The sequence below is a fragment of the Dama dama genome, chromosome 5 (assembly GCF_033118175.1).
Source record: "Dama dama isolate Ldn47 chromosome 5, ASM3311817v1, whole genome shotgun sequence".
Lineage (NCBI taxonomy): Eukaryota > Metazoa > Chordata > Mammalia > Artiodactyla > Cervidae > Dama > Dama dama.
In genome coordinates this window covers 112,863,016-112,877,507 of record NC_083685.1, presented here as the reverse complement: position 1 = coordinate 112,877,507, position 14,492 = coordinate 112,863,016, and the positions used below count along the sequence as shown (strand labels likewise).

Sequence of the window (14,492 nt, the reverse complement as noted above, 5' to 3'; positions counted from 1 at the left end):
GGGGCACTCGGCCTTAAAAACCCGCGTGTGACGTCACGTGGCATGGGCCAATCAGCGGCCCTGCGGCAGCGAGGCGGGGCGGAGCTTGGAGATCCGCGGATTGCACCCGGGTCCCCACTGTAATGAGACTCTGATCAATTGGTGACCGTTTTATTTGATCTTTTCTACCATTGCCTGTATTTGCAATTAAACTCGGGATTAACCCGGGATGGAAGGTGGAAAGGGCGTGGCAGCGTTTGGCTAGGGAGGAGAGATGAAGAGCATAATACTCTCAGTATTCCCACATGCCCCTCACACAGGCAGAGATATTCACCTTACGTTTGCGCTTCCTCTGCCAGAGTCTACTCGAGAGATGTTGACAAGTCTTCCTCCTTTATCTTTCCTAATTCAATGTTCTAACCTGTGTGAACCTGGAACCCCATAAAATAGTCTAAACCTATTACCCCTATTGATCCTCATAACAGCCCAGGAGGTAGGGACTGGTGTGGTCTCGCTACACAGGTGAAGAAAGCCCTGAAGGGCTCAATGACTTATCTAATGTCGAGCGTGCGTGCTCAGTCAAGTCCAATTCTTTGCCATCCCATGGACTGTGGCCTGCCAGGCTTCTCTGTCTGTGGAATTTTCCAGACAAGAATACTGGAGTGGGTTGCCATTTCCTTCTCCAGGGGATCTTCTCAACCCAGGGATGGAACCCTCCTCTCTTGAGTCTTCTGCATTAGCAAGCAGATTCTTTACCACTGGGCCACCTAGAAATCCCCCAACGTCACACATAGCTAGTAAATGGCTGAGCAAGGATACGTCTAAATTCAGTGCCTCAGCCCCTCACCACTTACCTATGCAGTCTCTCTAGTCAGGGAGATTATTAGCAGAATTCCCCCAGTTTCTGGTCAGAGTGCCTGCCATAGCAGACCCCACCTTGTTCAAATCGATAAAGGCAGAATTCTTCACTTCGCAGAGTGTTTACTGACTTCATTCATACAGTTTGCGCTGCATGAGCCAAAGAAACTATGAAGACATAGCAAATGTGCAGACCACAAATGCGTGGCTTCAGAGGGCTTCTACTCTAGCAAGGGAGACAAGACTGGTCACTGACAGGGAATACTGGGACTTTGTAAATCGTGAGATAGCATGTGTAGGACTTCAGACGGAGAAGGCAATGGCACCCCACTCCAGTATTCTTGCCTGGAAAATCCCATGAACAGAGGAGCCTGGTAGGCTGCAGTCCATGGGGTTGCTAAGAGTTGGACACAACTGAGCGACTTCACTTTCACTTTTCACCTTCATGCATTGGAGAAGGAAATGGCAACCACTCCAGTGTTCTTGCCTGGAGAATCCCAGGGACGGGGGAGCCTGGTGGGCTGCCGTCTATGGGGTCGCACAGAGTTGGACATGACTGAAGTGACTTAGCAGCAGCAGGACTTCAGAGGAGGGAGAGAAAGTGTCAACTAGAAGCTCCTGGAAAGGTTTCCAGAAATTAATGAGTCCTGTGTAGGACTGGCTGGGAGGTGGACAGCACTGTGTGACATCTCCCCAGTCATTATAGCCTGATTTATTCTGGGCAGCACTGAAGAGGAGATGTCACAAAGGAGCAGTGTGACCAAGGGCTAACAGTGATTACCTACAGGGAGAAAGGTAAAACTGACTGTGGAGAAGGGGATCAAAGGGGAAGCAAATTTTAACTATACTATTTCCATTTTTACAAGGAAGCTGGATTCCTGCATTTATTATGCATCACAGTATTAACTTTTTAGAAAACTGTCTGTAAGAGTGATTAGAAAAGAGGAGGGTGGGGACTTCCCTGGTGGTCCAGTGGCTAAGACTCTGCCCTCCCAACACAGGGTGCCCGGGTTTGATCCCTGGTCATGGCTAGATCCCACATCTTGTGACTTAGAGTTTGCATGCCACAACTAAAAGCTGATGAAGCAAAGATCACAAAAAAAAAAAAAAAAAAAAGGAAGAAAGAAAAAGAAAAGGAGAGGGAAGTCATTGCCAGACCGGAGGGCTTAGCCCTCCCTACACACCAGCTCCCATCTGTTTAGCACCAGCCTGCCTTGCCACCTCCTCTTCCCCTTCCTGCTACAAACCAGCCACCTGGTTTCCCTTAACTATGCAGGGAGCTTCCCCAAATCCCTTAAGAGATCAAGACCTTAAGTAATTAGCTTGTTACACCCCCATGTTGGGGGCTGGCAGGATGCAACAGGAGCTAAGGAACAGGGAAGGAACTGAGCAGAGGGGAAGACAGCACAGACCAGGAGGTTGGGAATGATTGGCCCATTTAAGTAGCCACTGTACGCTAAGCTGTGGTCAAGGAACTTTGCATACTTTTCCTTTTATTCTTTTCTTTCTTTTAAAAAAATTATTTTTGGGCTTTAAGCTTGCAAGAACTTAATTCTATGACCAGGGAGGGATAGAACACTCACCATCAGCAGCGAAAGTGCAAAGTCCTAACCACTGGACAACCAGGGAATCCCCAATACTTCTCCTTTTTAAATATACAACTCATACCATATAGTAAGTATAGTTACTCTTAAAAGAGGACAGCAAGCCACAGAAAGGTGAAGCAACTTGTCCAAGATCACTTAGCTAAAAATTGGCCAAACTTGGCTTGGATAAAATGGTTGTGAAACCAAAAACACAAAGAGAAACAGAGAACACAGGAAAAGAGAACACATGGAAACTGAAAACAGACACATTGTTTTGTGTTTCTTCCACAGTCTTTGAAACTTCTTTGACATTTCTCGTACATCTCCTGGGCCTCACACAGGAGGGAAATTATAACTTGATTATCTGATAAGGGAGTTGAAACTGGCAGTCTCACCCCACCCTTCATCCTTTGCCTTTGCCCAGAAAGGTGTTGATGAACAAATGGGAAGGAGGAGGTGGGGCAAGGTGGGGGTGAAGGAAGGGGCCCAATTTGTCAGGACAACACTGGGGCCTACCCCAGTCCAGTCTCCTTTAAATGGAAACTCTAGTCCCCACCTCCACATCTAGCCTGGGACCCATGGAGCCTTCCTCCATTAATGACCACTTTGTTTCCTGGCAGCCTCACCTGCAGCTCTTTCTGTCCATGAGATCACAGCCCAGGACAGAGTGGGTTGTTGGAGGATTCCCTAGAGAGAACATTCGAACGTTCTTTGAGGATTCATGGATGGAGTGCCTGCCAAGTTGAAGGCCTCAGTGAAATGGATAAGGACCTGCCCTCATAGAGTGGACATTATAATGAGGAGTAGGGAGAGACAGACAATGACTCTAGAGGGTCATTTCAGATAGTGACATAAGCCATCGAGGAAAATAAAACAGGGAAATGTGCTGGAGAGTGACTGGGGGAGAGCTACTTTGCACAGAGGAGGGGGCTGCTCATGAAGGCCTCTCCAGTGGTGACATCAGAGGCAAGTTTAAGTGGCCAGGAGGCAAGGAAGCATCCCAGACAGAAGGACAGACTAGCTGGGACCTACCTGCTTCCTCCCATTGGCTCCCTTACCTGGGTCAGATTCCAGCTGCTGAGTGATGTTCTTCCTCAGAGCTGTCTCCCCACCAGACTAAGCGCTGAGCCCAGAAGCTGGTTCTTCACAGTCACAGCTCCGCAGTGTCCAGCGCTGTGCCTGTCACACAGTAGGCATTCATGAAACCCTCCATGATTCCTGACTACATGATGGATTGACTAAATGTACTCAAGGGTTTCCTTGAGTGTGGGAACCAAGCACCCGGCCTTAGCTGGGAGTTTCCTGGTCTGGGGTCCCTGACACCTTGGGGTTGGGAGGGATACCTATAAAACCCTGCACTTCCAGGCAAGGTCTGGGTAATCCTGAACCCTCAGGCCTTGGGGAAGAGGGATTTCTTAGAGGAGAAAAACAGAGACCATGTGAGGGATGACACTGGAGGGATAGGGCCCCCCTTCAAGGCCTGGTGGGCTGAACCCTGGGCTGAGAGTCATCATGACTCCTGTCCTGACAAGTAGGCTGACTTAGAAAACCACTTTCCCCTAGGAGCGTTGATTTCCTCAGCATGTAATGAGGGGCTTAGAGATTCCAGGTCCCTTTCCGCAGGACAGCTCAGGCTTTGGAGTAGGGGAGGGTACAGGATGGGTGAAGCTAACCTAGGAAGCAGCTGAGGACATCCTTGTGTCCACTGCATCCCAACCGAGTACCTGAGTACATAACTGAAGGGAGGAGAGGAGTCTGCAGGAGGAGGGATGGGAGGGGAAAGGAGGTCCCGGAGCGGCTTCAGACTGGAAATCACAAAGACATGTATTTCAAATCCCAGCTTTTCTTCCTCAAGAATAACACAAAGAGGGAATTCCCTGGGTGTCCACTGGTTACAACTGTGTTTTCCACTGCACAGAGCACGGTTACATCCCTGGCTGGAGAAAAAAGATTCCATGGCCAAAAAAACAAGAATAAAATGGGGAAAACACAACCTACTACTTAGAATGAGTGTGAAAAGAAAAAAGAAAAACTGAGCGGAAGGGGCCTTTAAAGACCCCTTGCTCCTACCAGGGGCCCATTCAGAAGCAGCTCATCCAAAACCAAGTTCCAGAGCCCAGGCCAGGGCAGAAAAGGAGCAGATGCTGCCCCCTGGTGGATGAGTCTGTCAATGCCTAAACCTGAAGCAGAGGGGCAGAGTAAAGTTGGACAGGTTCCTTTCCTTCCTTCTGGGGTCTTTTTGTTTGTTTCTTTTTCTGGCCATGCCACCCAGCTCCTGGGATCTTAGACCCGCTACCAGGTATTGAACCCTTGCCCTTGGCAGTGAAAGCTTGGAGTCCTAACCACTGAACTAACCACAAGGGAAATCCCCTGGAGTCTTCCTTTCAGACAGTACCTTCACTACAACTTGAATGTACAGAGGGAATGGAAAAGCCACCCTTTTCAAGTTGTTTTTGTGGAGGTAAGATCAGATGTAAATGAACATTTTCTGAGCAGGAAATCTGATTTCAGTGACATTTCTTCTGCTTTTACTGAGGGCCTAATAGCTGGTGCTGGGAAGGCAGAGGCGGGAGGAGGCTGGAGGGTGGAGAAGGCTGTGAAGAGGCAGGTGCAGCAGGTTGTGGTGTCTTAGGAGACGGATCCACACGGGGACAGATTCCAGATTCCATCTGCACAGGAGACTGGCACTTGGGGAGACCTTGGCCTCAGGAGGGCCTTGGGTGATCAGCAAGAAACAGCAGCCAGAGCCTCAAGAGGGTGATGGTGCCCGGGGAGCAACAGCCAGCAGCTGCGAGGGGGTAGGAACAAGCCTACCAGAGAGAGACAGAGAGGTGAGCTGAGGGGAGAGAGCCAGGCTCAGTCTGTGCAGGGAACTCGCTGTCGGTCAGTTATCCGAGCTGAGGGACTCTTTAGAGCTTTAACAAAGGGGCTAATCTCCAGAGACCTTATATGTTTGATTCAGCTTTGTAAAACTGTATTTACTTATCTGGCTGTATCTGACCTTAGTTGTGACACACAGGCTCCAGAGCGCTCAGACTTAGTTGCCTCATTGCATGGGGGAATCTTAGCTCCACACCAGGGATCGAACTTGTGTCCCCTACATTGGGAGGCGGATACTTAACCACTGGACCACCAGGAAGTGCCTGATTCAGCTTCTTGATGTCATATATTTCTGTCAAGTCACCCATGTTGTTTGGCCCACATGAATGGGTGCATTCTTATATTGGGGAGTTTGTCAGAATCATCTGGAGGACTTGATAAACACAGAGCTGGGGCCTCCTTCCAGAATTTCTGATTCAGAAATTTGAAGACTTTGTCAGACCCAGGCTAAGCACAGTATACATTGTCTCATTGGACCCTCATCCCAGTCATTCAACACATAGTCATCAAAAATCAAGTACATTCAGAGCACTACCATAGGTGCTGAGAATAGACCAGCAAACGAAAGGTTTACCATCAAGGTGAAAGACAATACAGCACTAATGGCTGTATATTTGTGAATATACCTACATTCTATGTGTCCGTGTCCAAATCTACATGTGTATCTATGCCATGTGAGCATCTGGGGTGTCAAAGCCACTTGGTAGCCAGCAAAAATACAAGACCAGGGAGAGGGGGATATGAAACAAGAAGGCTCAGGTTGAGTAGATACAGATAGTTTGCAAGACTGTCAAATGGAATCATTTCTATTTTACAGGCAAGAAATGACTTTCCCTAGGGTGTTCTCATTGAGACTTTCCCATGTGCTTGCATTTCCACGGATAGATTCACAAGTATGCTCATCGGAGAGGCATTCTTATCATCCACAGTTAAAATATCATGACCCCCAGTTTAAAAAAACCTGAGGCCCCAGTGGTTAGCAGGATGCTTGAATGCAAATCCTTACTTCTTTTCACATTAGTCAAGATGCTTAGCCTCTCAGCACTTCCATCTATAACAGTGCTTTCAAGAAATAAGTGAGTCACACACATAACTTTTTTTTACTTTGGCCACTTTGTGGCCTTTGGGATCTCAGTTCTCCAACCAAGGATGGAACCTGGACTCTTGCATGAAAGCACTGATGCCTAACCACTGGTCCACCAGGTAGTTCCCTCCTGCAGGTAAATTTAAATATTCTTAGGCATATAAAAATAAATAAATAAATAAAGAGAAGTAAGTGAAATTAAGTTTATTTTTTTCCATTTATTTTTATTAGTTGGAGGCTAATTACTTTACAATATTGTAGTGGTTTTTGCCATACATTGACATGAATCAGCCATGGATTTATATGTGTTCCCCAAAAAACATGGAACGCTTCACGAATTTGCATGTCATCCTTGCGCAGGGGCCATGCTAATCTTCTCTGTATCGTTCCAATTTTAGTATATATGCTGCCGAAGCGAGCACTGAAATTAAGTTTAATATGTTCTTTAACTCAAGATAGCTCAGAAATTCTCTGGTGGTCAGTGGTTAGAGCTCCATGCTTTCAAAGACAAGGCAGGTATTCCATCTCTCCTCAGAGATCTTGTAAATCCTGAGGCACACCTCCCCCCCCATGAAAAAAACCCAGATATCTAAAGCATCAATTTTTCGGCGCTCAGCTTTCTTCACAGTCCCAACTCTCACACCATACATGACCACTGGAAAAACCATAGCCTTGATCAGACAGACCTTTATTGGCAAAGTAATGTCTCTGCTTTTTAATATGCTGTCTAGGTTGGTCATAACTTTCCTTCCAAGGAGTAAGTGTCTTTTAATTTCATGGCTGCAGTCACCACCTGCAGTGATTTTGGAGCTCCCCAAAATAAAGTCTGACACTGTTTCCACTGTCTCCCCATCTATTTCCCATGAGGTGATGGGACCAGATGCCATGATCTTAGTTTTCTGAATGTTAAGCTTTAAGCCAACTTTTTCACCCTCCTCTTTTACTTTCATCAAGAGGCTTTTTAGTTCCTCTTCACTTTCTGCCATAAGGGTGGTGTCACCTGCATATCTGAGGTTATTGATATTTCTCCCGGCAATCTTGATTCCAGCTTGTGCTTCTTCCAGCCCAGTGTTTCTCATGATGTACTCTGCATATAAGTTAAATAAGCAGGGTGACAATATGCAGCCTTGACGTACTCCTTTTCCTATTTGGAATTAGTCTGTTGTTCCATGTCCAGTTCTAACTGTTGCTTCCTGAGCTGCATACAGGTTTCTCAAGAGGCAGGTCAGGTGGTCTGGCATTCCCATCTCTTTCAGAATTTTCCACAGTTTATTGTGATCCACACAGTCGAAGGCTTTGGTATAGTCAATAAAGCAGATGTTTTTCTGGAACACTCTTGCTTTTTCGATGATCCATCGGGTATTGGCAATTTGATCTCTGGTTCCTCTGCCTTTTCTAAAACCAGCTTGAACATCTGGAAGTTCTCAGTTCACGTATTACTGAAGCCTGGCTTGGAGAATTTTGAGCATTACTTTACTAGCATGTGAGATGAGTGCAATTGTGCGGTAGTTTGAGCACTCTTTGGGATTGCCTTTCTTAGGAATTGGAATGAAAACTGACCTTTTCCAGTCCTGTGGCCACTGCTGAGTTTTCCAAATTTGCTGGCATATTGAGTGCAGCACTTTCACAGCATCCTCTTTCAGGATTTGAAATAGCTCAACTGGAATTCCATCACATCCACTAGCTTTGTTCATAGCGATGCTTTCTAAGGCCCACTTGACTTCACAATCCAGGATGTCTGGCTCTAGGTGAGTGATCACAACATTGTGATTATCTGGCTCGTGAAGATCTTTTTTGTACAGTTCTTCTGCATATTCTTGCCACCTCTTCCTAATATCTTCTGCTTCTGTTAGGTCCATACCATTTCTGTCCTTTATCGAACCCATCTATTGCCTGAAATGTTCCCTTGGTATCTCTAATTTTCTTGAAGAGATCTCTAGTCTTTCCCATTCTGTTGTTTTCCTCTATTTCCTTGCATTGATCGCTGAGGAAGGCTTTCTTATCTCTCCTTGCTATTCTTTGGAACTCTGCATTCAAATGGGAATATCTTTCCTTTTCTCCTTTGCTTTTCGCTTCTCTTCTTTTCACAGCTATTTGTAAGGCCTCCTCAGACAACCATTTTGCCTTTTTGCATTTCTTTTCCATGGGGATGGTCTTGATCCCTGTCTCCTGTACAATGTCATGAACTTCTGTCCATAGTTCCATCAGGCTCTCTGTCTATCAGATCTAGTCCCTTAAATCTATTTCTCACTTCCACTGTATAGTCATAAAAGATTTGATTTAGGTCATACCTGAATGGTCTAGTGGTTTCCCCTACTTTCTTCAGTTTAAATCTGAATTTGGCAATAAGGAGTTCATGATCTGAGCCACAGTCAGCTCCTGGTCTTATTCTTGCTGACTGAATAGAGCTTCTCCATCTTTGGCTGCAAAGAACATAATCAATCTGATTTTGGTGTTGACCATCTGGTGATGTCCATGTGTAGTCTTCTCTTGTGTTGTTGGAAGACGGTGTTTGCTATCAACATCTCGATTCATGGGGTTGCGATTCATGGGGTCGCAAAGAAGTCGGACACGACTGAGCAACTGAACTGAACTGAAAATATTATTTCAATATGTAACTAATATCAACATTACAGAGATATTTTACAATTTTTAATACTAAGTCTTTTAAATCCCATGTGTTTTTTCCACTTTCAGTACCTCTGAATTGGGCGGAACCACCTGCCCAGCTCTCCCTGGCTGCATGTGACTCGTGGCAGTGACAGTTCAGATCAACAGAACGTTTCCTGTTGTTTAGTCGCTAAGTAGCGTCCGGCTCCTTGGGACCCTGTGACCCGCCAGGTTCCTCTTTGTCCATGGGATTTCCTAGGCAAGAATTCTGTCATGGGTTTCCATTTCCTACTCTAGGGGATCTTTCCGACCGTGTTTCCTGTCTTGCAGGCGGATTCTTGACAATCTGAACCACCAGCGAAGCCCACAGCTGAGGAGGAGGGGCAGGGAAGCGAGGTCCTAGGTGGAGGGACCTTTCGGTAGGAAGCCCGGGATCGGTTTGGTTCCTAGAAGCACCGAAGGACGCGGGCGCTGGAGTTGGAGTGAACCCCTCGCGCGGCCCGGCCCGCCCTCCGCATCCACACGCCCCCTCCCTTCCCCGCTGTGGGCCATCCGCCTTCCGCCTGGCAGGGAAGCCCCCTCCAGACACCCGACCCTACGAAGCCCCTCTCTCCGCAGGCGGAGGCCTGTGTAACACACTGCAGTCCGGCCGTTTCGAGCGAGTCAGCCTTGCGACCTTGTCTTCAGGAAAACTCTCGGCCAAGAGCTCCTCTCACAGGCCCCTCTCGCCGCCCACCCCGCACCCCCTCCGGTCGGGTCTCTCCTCTCCCCCAGCACCAGGGAGGCGCTCCCCTGCCGCAGCCGCGAGGCCGTCCCCAGGGCGCTGCGGTCCCGCCGGAGGCACGCCTTCCTGGCGACAGAGGGCGGGGCATGCAGATTCGAGATGGCGCTTCTGCCCGAGAAAGACAAAGCTACGGCAGATGCGGAATTTCTCTTTTACAATGTGGAGGATGAAGCCTGCTCGAGAGTCTGGTGTGGTGGCGCCATAGCAGTGTCAACGAGACAAAGGCAGGGCGCCCTGGAGTGAGCGGGGACCCGGGTCACACTGAGTGCAACATGCTCGACAGCAGGACGGTGACAGCGACGGGCGGTGCTGCAGCATCGCTTCTCGGCCTTTTGGCTAAGATCAAGTGTAGTATCTGTTCTTATCAGTTTAATATCTGATACGTCCTCTATCTGAGGACAATATATTAAATGGATTTTTGGAGCAGGGAGTTGGAATAGGAGCTTGCTCCGTCCACTCCACGCATCGACCTGGTATTGCAGTACCTCCAGGAACGGTGCACCCCCTCGGGGACAACTATGGTATCCAAAGGCAGAAACTGGTGCATTTCCTTTGTGGATTGAGTCACTTTAGGAGGCTTATTTTTACCCATAGCTGGTTCATATCAATACATAGTAAAAAAAAAAAAAAAAACTACAATATTGTAAAGTGATTAGCCTCCAATTAAAGTAAATTTTTAAGAAAAGTTTATTTTTCTTAGGTTTTCTTATAGTTTGACAAGGGGTCTTGGCATTTATGTAAGAAATAACTAAGTTGGAAAACTCACTCTCTTTTTCTAAACATTCTACTGTGTGTGTGTGTGTGTGTGTGTTTTTCTTTTGTTTTTAATTTAAAAACCTGTTCAATCCCTTAAGAGTTTCTCCATTTCTCTGCCTGGTAAAGTGCAGCCTTATGTGGTTCACTTGAGCCTTGAGGTCTGTTAAAGACAGTCCCTTCAGCTCTGCAGTCTTGGAAGGGGTGCTTTCTCCCCACCCACAGTCGTGTCCGACTCAGAATACTGGAGTGGATCAAACCCAGCTCTACTGCACTGCAGGTGGGTTCTTTACCACCTGAGCCACATTCTCCAAAAGACAGCGCCTTCTGCCCTGCAGTCCAAGCTCCCATTTGATATTCCTTCCCAGTTCCTCCTCACGGCATCCTCAAAACAAAACCAGAACACTAGCTTGACTTTCCTGTCTTCCATCTCTGGTTGTCTCCAACATTACTTAAGTGTTCATGTTTCCTGATTTCAAGCAGTTCCTGCTGAGTCACTGAGATCCACCTGGAGTCTAGGTTGAAACGATGGGCTTTCAACTCAGTGTGTGTCAGTTGTACTGACTGGGATTTCATTTATACAGGTAACTGACTGACAAGGAGAGGTCAGTGCCACTGAAGGAGATTGTATTATTCCTTAGCATTCCAAAGAGAAGAGTGCCTACAAAGACCACTGTGTCTTTTGTCTTTTGGATACACAAGGCAAGGTGTTCAGGGCAGCACAAAGTTCAAATCATGTATAAGCCAGAATGAATTCCCCATATTGTCTCCTTTAATCCTTTTCCATTGATTCTTGGGCATTTGACCAAGATCTATGTGCAGGGTGCTGTCCCCATGTGGATCTGTCTCCTAAGTAACCAAAACCTGCTGCACCTGCCTCTTCACAACCTTCCCGCCCTCCAGACAGTGTGGTACACCAGACAGTATGGTGGGAAAAGCAGCCGCTGTGGGAATCTCCCCAGGAGGTAAGCTCAGATGTAAACGAACATTTTCCAAGCAGGAAATCTGATTTCAGTGATATTTCTTATGCTTTTACTGAGGGCCTAATAGCTGGTGCTGGGAAGGCAGAGGCGGGAGGAGGCTGGAGGGGCGGAGAAGGTTGTGAAGAGGCAGGTGCAACAGGTTGTGGTGTCTTAGAAGACAGATCCACACGGGACAGATTCCAGCATCCATCTGCACAGGAGACTGGCACTTGGGGAGACCTTGGCCTCAGGAGGGGCCTTGGGTGATCAGCAAGAAACAGCAGCCAGAGCCCCAAGAGGGTGACGGTGCCCGGGGAGCAACAGCCAGCAGCTGCCAGATGGGAGGAACAAGCCCACCACAGAGAGACAGGGAGGTGAGTTGAGGGGACAGAGCCAGGCTCAGTCTGTGCAGGGAACTCGATGTCGGCCAGTTATCCAAGCTGAGGGACTCTTTAGAGATTACATAACAGGGGCTGATCCCCAGAGATCTTACATGTTTCATTCAACTTTTTAAAAATCTGTTTACTTTCTGGCTGTATGGGGTCTTAAGTTTGACATACAGGCTCCAGAGCACTCAGACTTAGTTGCCTCATTGCAAGGGGGAATCTTAGTTCTGGACCAGAACTGGTGTGGACCGGGTGTGTCCCCTGTAACCGGAGGTGGATACTTAACCACTGGACCACCAGGAAGTCCCAGATTCAGCTTCTTGATGTCATAGATTTCTGTTAAGTCACCCATGTTGTTTGACCCACACAAATGGGTGCATGCTCAAATTTGGGAGCTTGTCAGAATCATCTGGAGGACTTGGTAAACACAGAGCTGGGGCCTCCTTTCAAAATTTCTGATTCAGAAATTTGAAGACTTTGTCAGACCCAGCCTAAGCACAGTATACATTGTCTCATTGGGCCCTCATCCAGTCATTCAACACATAGTCATCAAAAATCAAGTACATTCAGAGCACTATCATAGGTGCTGAGAATAGACCAGCAAACGAAAGGTTTACCATCAAGGTGAAAGTACAGCACTAACGGCTGTGTGTTTGTGAATATACCTACATTCTATGTGTCTGTGTCCATATCTACATGTGTATCTATGCCATGTGAGCATCATGGGTGCCAAAGCCACTTGGCAGCCAACAGAAATACAAGACCAGGGAGAGGGGGATGTGAAATAGGAGGGCTCAGGGTGAGTATGTGTAGATCGTTTGCAAGACGTCAAATGGAATCATTTCTGTTTTACAGGCAAGAAGTGACTTTCCCTAGGATATACTCATTTCCTCATGTAGCTTCACAAGTACCCTCATCAGAGAGACATTCTTATCATCTCCAATTAAAATATCAGGACACCCATTTTCAAACTCCTGAGGCCCCAGTGGTTAGCAGGATTCTTGAATGCAAATCCTTACTTCTTTTCTCATTAGGCAAGATGCTTAGCCTCTCAGTACTTCCATCTGTAACAGTGCTTTCAAGAAATATGTGAGGCACACACAAAACTGTGTGGGTTTTTTTGATTTTAATTTGGCCACACTATGTGACTTTTGGGATCCCAGTTCTCCAAGGAAGGATGGAACCTGGACTCCCACACTGAAAGCGCTGAGGCCTAACCACTGAACCACCAGGGAATTCCCTCCTGCAGGTAAATGCAAATATTCTTAGGCATATAAAAAAAAAAAAAAAAGAAGAAGAAGAAGTGGGTGAAATTAAGTTTAATATGTTCTTTAACTCAAGATACCTCAGAAATTCTCCAGTCATCAGTGGTTAGAGGTCCACGTTTTCAATGACAAGGCAGGGAGGGTTCCATCCTTCCTTAGGGTTCTTGCAATCCTTGAGGCACACTCCCCCCGCCCACACACACACACACAAAACAGATATCTAAAATATCATTTCAATATGTAATTAATATCAACATTACAGAGACATGTTACAATTTTTAATAGTAAATCTTTGAAATCCCATGTGTGTTTTCTACTTTCACTACCTCTGAATTGGGAGGATCCATTTGTCCAGGCTCCCTGGCTTCACGTGCCTAGTGGCTGTGATAGCTCAGATCAACTGAATGTTTCCTGTTGTTTAGTTGCTAACTAGTGTCCGACTGTTTAGGACCCTGTGACCCACGAGGTTCCTGCGTCCATGGGATTTCCCAGGCAAGAATAGCAGAGTGTGTTGCCATTTCCTACTCCAGAGGATTTCCCGACCCAGGAATCGAACCCGGTTTCCTGTCTTGCAGGCGGATTCTTGACAATCTGAGCCACCAGCGAAGCCCACAGCTGAGGAGGAGGGGCAGGGAAGCGAGGTCCTAGGCGGAGGGACCTTTCGGTAGGAAGCCCGGGATCGGTTTGGTTCCTAGAAGCACCGAAGGACGCGGGCGCTGGAGTTGGAGTGAACCCCTCGCGCGGCCCGGCCAGCCCTCCGCATCCACACGCCCCCTCCCTTCCCCGCTGTGGGCCATCCGCCTTCCGCCTGGCAGGGAAGCCCCCTCCAGACACCCGACCCTACGAAGCCCCTCTCTCCGCAGGCGGAGGCCTGTGTAACACACTGCAGTCCGGCCGTTTCGAGCGAGTCAGCCTTGCGACCTTGTCTTCAGGAAAACTCTCGGCCAAGAGCTCCTCTCACAGGCCCCTCTCGCCGCCCACCCCGCACCCCCTCCGGTCGGGTCTCTCCTCTCCCCCAGCACCAAGGAGGCGCTCCCCTGCCGCGACCCCGAGGCCATCCCCAGGGCGCTGCGGTCCCGCCGGAGGCACGCCTTCCTGGCGACAGAGGGCGGGGCATGCAGATTCGAGACGGCGCTTCTGCCCGAGAACCACAAAGCTACAGCAGATGCGGAATTTCTCTTTTACAATGTGGAGGATGAAGCCTGCTCGAGAGTCTGGTGTGGTGGCGCCATAGCAGTATCAACGAGACAAAGGCAGGGCGCCCTGGAGTGAGCGGGGACCCGGGTCACACTGAGTGCAACATGCTCGACAGCAGGACGGTGACAGCGACGGGCGGTGCAGCGGC

At 48.0% G+C, this 14,492-nt stretch overlaps 2 non-coding genes across 2 annotated transcripts; one reads left to right on the top strand and one right to left on the bottom strand.

Annotated features, from left to right (window-relative positions):
- Positions 1-6,702: 6,702 nt before the first annotated feature.
- On the bottom strand, positions 6,703-6,809 carry LOC133058038 (U6 spliceosomal RNA). Its single transcript, XR_009693163.1, has one exon. It is a non-coding gene; the product is annotated as a U6 spliceosomal RNA (small nuclear RNA).
- Positions 6,810-10,097: 3,288 nt separating this feature from the next.
- LOC133058197 (U2 spliceosomal RNA) lies at positions 10,098-10,288 on the top strand. Its single transcript, XR_009693302.1, has one exon. It is a non-coding gene; the product is annotated as a U2 spliceosomal RNA (small nuclear RNA).
- The last annotated feature ends 4,204 nt before the right edge of the window (positions 10,289-14,492 follow it).